Below are 6,000 nucleotides of genomic sequence, written 5' to 3' on the forward strand. Positions count from 1 at the left end.
CATTAAATCTGAATTACTCAAAGCCCTACAATCAATCCAATTGACCACACATCCAAATGCATTTTTTGCAACTCCACCAGAGGCTAATAGAGGAAAAAGTTTCTCATAACACTGCATTTTCCATTCACATAGGTAATGCATGTTTCCAAAGCCCTGGGTATTTGCTTCCTAAGTTTCTCAATTAAGCTTTCAAAAATTAACTTTTGGGAATGAGTCCCACAAGCAAAATTATTTTTAAAGACTCCATTTACAGTTAGAAATATTCAACTTAGTGCAAGTTTCATTGGGAATAATGGAAAAGTTATTTATTTGAATGCATTAGCTGACCATTCCATCTCCAATGAATGATAGCCACAAAACTTTCTGTCAGACCACTTCTGCCCTTATATCGTTATTTAACTCTTAAACCAAAGGTGCATTCTAGTACAGGAAATATAATTAAATGCATGTTCCTAAAAATGAGCTTGAGTGTCAAGCAATCATAGACTTATCAGAAAGCCATAGGACATATCATGATTATATAGTGAAACAATATACAGGCCTCATAAAATAAATTTAAACAACAAAAGTAAAGGAAACACTGATATTTGTATGATATCGTACAGATATAACTGTGGTCAGTTGTGGAACAGAGTTTTAATTCTATTATACAATGCTTTACAATTCTGACTTAGCTCTGGGGGATCATATGGTTAAGGATAAATGTGCTCCAAAGTCCCCAAATTCAAGGAATTGAACATTATGTACTAACAAAGAACTGATTGCCTATCTCAGTACAGTTACCATGATAGATTAAAGTATATTGGGAAAAAATTAACATGCTTGCAAAACCACAAACTTAGTTTAATTGATATCTTACACTAAACCATGTTGTTTTGGTATAAAATGGTGGCTTGTAACAGAGATTTAAAAAAATCTCAATTTTTCTAACTTTTCAGCCAAAATGACTAAGTAGGCAGCACAATGCAGTGGAAAAAGTGAGACATCTAAAACCATGTGGACCTGGATTCAAATTCTGTTTTACATATTTAGTACTTATGTGTCTCTGTTAAATTTATTTTACTTATTTGAATTTGTTTCCCCATGTATAAGAAGTGGAATATTGATACTCATGCCTGTCAGGATTAAGAGTAAATGAGACAATATGATCAAAACTGCTAACATAATTTCTGAATCATGACTACCTATTCATTCAACACACATATATTGAATATCTGTAATATGTTAATTTGGTACAAAAATAATTGCAGTTTTTACTATTCATAGTGGCAGAAAACACAATTATTTTTGCACCAACCTGACACTAGTCGTTGGTTTAAGTATTGTTTAGCATAACAGTGGAAAATATAGAATGCAGCCAATAAATCTATAATGTAACATAAAAAACTGTAAGCATCATTAAAACACACACACACATACAAATATACACAAAGCAGGTAAGAAGACAACATGTGAAAGGTGGTCAAGAAAGGATTCTGTAGCATCTTCATGGAAACTAGAAGGAAAGGCGGGGACCGGGGGGCATGCTTTGTGGATATCTGGAGGAAGAGACTTTCAGGCAAAGGGAGAAGTCCATGGATAGGATATGTGTTTCACATGTTCTGGGAGGGTTTAGAAAGGGTCTAATATGCCCCTAGAATGTAAAAAAGGCGATAGTATCACAAATATATACTAAACAGTATAGCTAAGGGCAAAAGCAATGAGGTCAGAGTGTCTGGATCCATGTCCTGGTTCCACCTTTGGCAAGTCACTTAAACTTATGGACTTAGGTTTCCTCATCTGTAAAGGGGGAAAGACTAATCTTCTAGTGTTATTGTAAGAACTAAGTGTGTCAAATATTAAGAAGCTATAACATGGTAAATGCCAGTGAAATTTTATTTTTAAAATTAATAACAAGCACAGAATAGGATCCTTTGGTTCTCTAACTGAAAAATCAATCTTTCCTTCCCAGGAATATAATCCAATCATAATTCTTGAATTTAACATTTTAAAATACATGTTTTTTGCATGAAACTTGTGGGCATTCTCTGTTCCAGAAATATGCATTTCCTGTTCTTCTCTTGTTTTGCTTTTTAAAGGGTTTTTTTGGGGGGATAAAATTAGAATTTTGTTTCTTTCCAAAACTCTAGAAATCTTATTTAAGAGTTCTGGTATCTCTGGAACATCAGTGAACTATACAAACATTCTGAAGATTGATGAATCATAAAATTCTAAGAAGAATTTTTAAATTGAAAAACAAATATTTTTAATGTTTTCTTTTTGAAAACTTTTGACAGCTCGATTAACAATTTTATCTACTTTAAACATGACTGGAATTTAGCATTCTAATAAAATGCAGATTTCATTGCCTATAATAATGCCTTTTGCATTTCAACTTAGAATTTGGTATTTGCTTTTCCATGTGTTTCCTATCTAATTCTGACAACAATGTAGTGAAGTTTTATTTTCTCCATTTTGAAAACATATGAACTAAGATTAATACAGAGTAACTTAAAATAATTCTGAGGTTAAGTGTTAGAAATAAAACTTAATCTTAGGGATCTTAAATCCAGCACTTACTCCCCATTTTAAAATATCTGCCATTTTCAGTTAGTTTTGAATGAACTAAATATATGACAAATCTCATACTAATGGCATCAGCTCATGATGAATATTTATTGTATTTACTAGTCATGAGATGCACAATTAGGTTTACATTTTATAAACTTGTATGTAATATCAATTGTCTCTTTCAGTTTGAAAGAAGGCATGAGGATATATAGCTTTTTCATTAAAACATCTTTTGTTTATGGTATAAGAAAGTGGTCCAGTTTTAACCTTTTTCATATAGCTAGCCAGTTATCCCAGCACCATTTATTGAATAGGAAATCCTTAGGCCAGGCGCGGTGGCTCACGCCTGTAATCCTAGCACTTTGGGAGGCCGAAGCGGGTGGATCACGAGGTCAAGAGATCGAGACCATCCTGGTCAACATGGTGAAATCCCGTCTCTACTAAAAATACAAAAAATTAGCTGGGCGTGGTGGCACATGCCTGTAATCCCAGCTACTCAGGAGGCTGAGGCAGGAGAATTGCCTGAATCCAGGAGGCGGAGGTTGCGGTGAGCTGAGATCGCGCCATTGCACTCTAGCCTGGGTAACAAGAGCAAAACTCTGTCTTAAAAAAAAAAAAAAAAAAAATAGGAAACCCTTTCCCCATTGCTTGTTTTTGCCAGATTTATTGAAGATCAGACAGTTGTAGGTATGCAGTCTTACTTCTGGATTCTCTACTCTGTTCCATTGGTCTATGTGTCTGTTTTTGTAACAGTACCATGCTGTTTTGGTTACTGGAGCCCTGTAATAGTTTGAAGTCAGATAGTGTGATGCCTCCAGCTTTGTTCTTTTTTGCTTACAATTGCCTTGGCTATTCGGGATTTTTTTTTTGTTGTTGGCTCCCTCTCTTTTGCTTAGGATTGCCTTGACTATTTGGGTTTTTTGGGGGGGGGGTTCCTTCTGAAGTTTAAAATAGTATTCTCTAGTTCTGTGAAGAATGTCAATGGTAGTTTAATAGGAACAGCATTAAATCTATAAAATGCTTTGGGCAGTATGGCCATTTTAACGATAATGATAATGACTCTTCCTATCTATGATCATGAAAGACAGAAATACCATTCAACCCAGCAATCTCGTTACTGAATATATACGGTATATACCCAAGGGAAATAAATCATTCTATTACAAAGACACATTCATGTGTGTGTTCATTGCAGCAATATACACAATACCAAAGACATGAAATCAGCCTAAATGCCCATCAATGATAGACTGGATAAAGAAAATATGGTACATAGATACCATGGAATACTATGTAGCCATAAAAAAGAATGAGATCATGTCCTTTGGATGGACACAGAACAGAAAACCCAATACCATATGTTCTCATAAGTAGGAGCTAAATGATGAGAACACATGGACACATAGAAACAACACACACTCTGGGGCCTTTTGGAGGGTGGAGGTTGGGAGGAAGAATAGTATCAGGACAAAGTATTAATGTGTACTAGGCTTAATACATGAGTGATGAAATAATCTGTACAACAAACCCCCATTACACAAGTTCACAAACTCTATGTAACAAATTTGCACTTGTACCCCTGAACTTAAAAGTCTAAAATAAATACATACATACATACATACATACATACATAAAAATCTCTCATGGCCAATAAAATGGATCTGAATATATAGGAGTTACTTGGAACATCTTTGATAAACAAATTAAAATATCTTGCTTGGAAAGATTACAGGATTTAAAGTCACACATAATTAGATTGATATCTGCTCTTCACTATTTCCTCGCTCTGTAATTCTGGGTAGTGGTACTGAGCTCTATTCTTTTTATTTATTAATTGGAACAAATAATTACTTTCTACTATAGTGGTTCTATGAATTGAATGCAAATCATCTACCAGGATCTTGGACAGATAGAGGCCATTGCAAAAGTGTTATTCTTCCTTATTTCATCATCCTCAATATCTGTTAGAATATATTGAATAAATATTAGATGTTATCTTTTGAAACAGAAGTTTATTTTTAAGTCAGTATTCCAAAGACTCACTAATACTCTTGGTTGGTTTTTCAAGTCGTTTCATTTTGGGAAGCAAAATATCCTTTTCATCCTTTGTAGTAGCTTGTACTGTTAGTCTCCATTTCACTTGTAATTTGAATTTAGATTTTCAAATCTTCTTTTTATTTAAATAATCTTTAAAATGGGTTTCCCATAAACCTCATCCAATTATATAAATAATATTGGAGAGGCATGAGATGTCTTTATAAATGATGCCATCTAGTTATCATAGACCTTAATGTATAAGGTAGATGGTGTCTGGCAATTTTCAAAGCTTTTGTAAACCATTGTAAGTCATCTGTTGTAGCTATGACAATGCCTTGCTGATCTTCAGCTATAGAGAGACTCATTGTCTTAGTGCCCCAGCTTTGAACACTGCAATCCATTTTTGCCAAGATTTCCGTTTCCACAGTCTGCTCCCAGCCAATTACAGTTCAGTTCTGTAAGGCAGATCCATTCCTGGAAGGCTTGAACTCTGAACTTGCCCAAACTTTCTGTGACTGTACAGTATTCTCTGACAATTCTACCCAACATTTCCTTCCTCTGTTCTCCACATAGGGCTTGATTTGTTTCACAATCTACTCATTCTCCCAGTCTTTCCTACTTCTTACCTGTTTTCTCTAGATCAGGAATACCCCTAATAAAATTATTGCAAATTTAAACCTTTTTATTGGCTGTTTCTCAGAAAAAATGGACTAACCCATCAGTTTATCATCAAGTTTAAATATAAACAAAAAAGACCAACTAGGCATTCAAGAAGCTGAATGCAAAACACATAAAAAGAATTGAGAATATTTAGCTAGAAGAATAGGTCCATTACATACCCCCTTTCAGTACATTATGCCAAAGCGATCCTTCTGAAAAGCAAACCTGAATATATTTTTAAATGCTTTAAAAAGTAAAAAAACAAAACAAAACTCAAAGTCAATATGACATAGGCAAAATTTGTGGACTTCAAAGTTATTCATCTGAATAATAACCCCTCTACTTATGGGCATATATATGTAAAAGTACGTAAGATACTTGAAACTTCCGGTCTAATTTTGGCTTTTTAATAAATTAAGAACAATAATAACTACTCATGAAGATGAGTTTTACCATTTAGTAAAAATGGTCTCAGAGTACCCTTGCTTTGTTCATAACTATATCATGAATTCAGCGACTCTATCATGATTTATTGCTTTTCATTCTCACTTTATATGAATCTCCTTAACTCCTGATCCACTGTTTCTCAACTTTATACTCTTGGGCCTGATGCTTGTTACCATTTCTTTTTATTATGTAAACTAAGATTTGTACTTAGTCCATGTATTTCTATCTGCTTCTGAGGGATCTAGGTAGAAAATTTTAATATTTGTCCTTCTCTTCTGGTACAAAGAATCTGTATCAGAAGATTTA

The sequence above is a fragment of the Aotus nancymaae genome, unplaced genomic scaffold, assembly GCF_030222135.1.
Source record: "Aotus nancymaae isolate 86718 unplaced genomic scaffold, 86718_ANA_hifiasm-v0.15.2.pri h1tg000059l, whole genome shotgun sequence".
In the NCBI taxonomy this organism is placed as follows: domain Eukaryota; kingdom Metazoa; phylum Chordata; class Mammalia; order Primates; family Aotidae; genus Aotus; species Aotus nancymaae.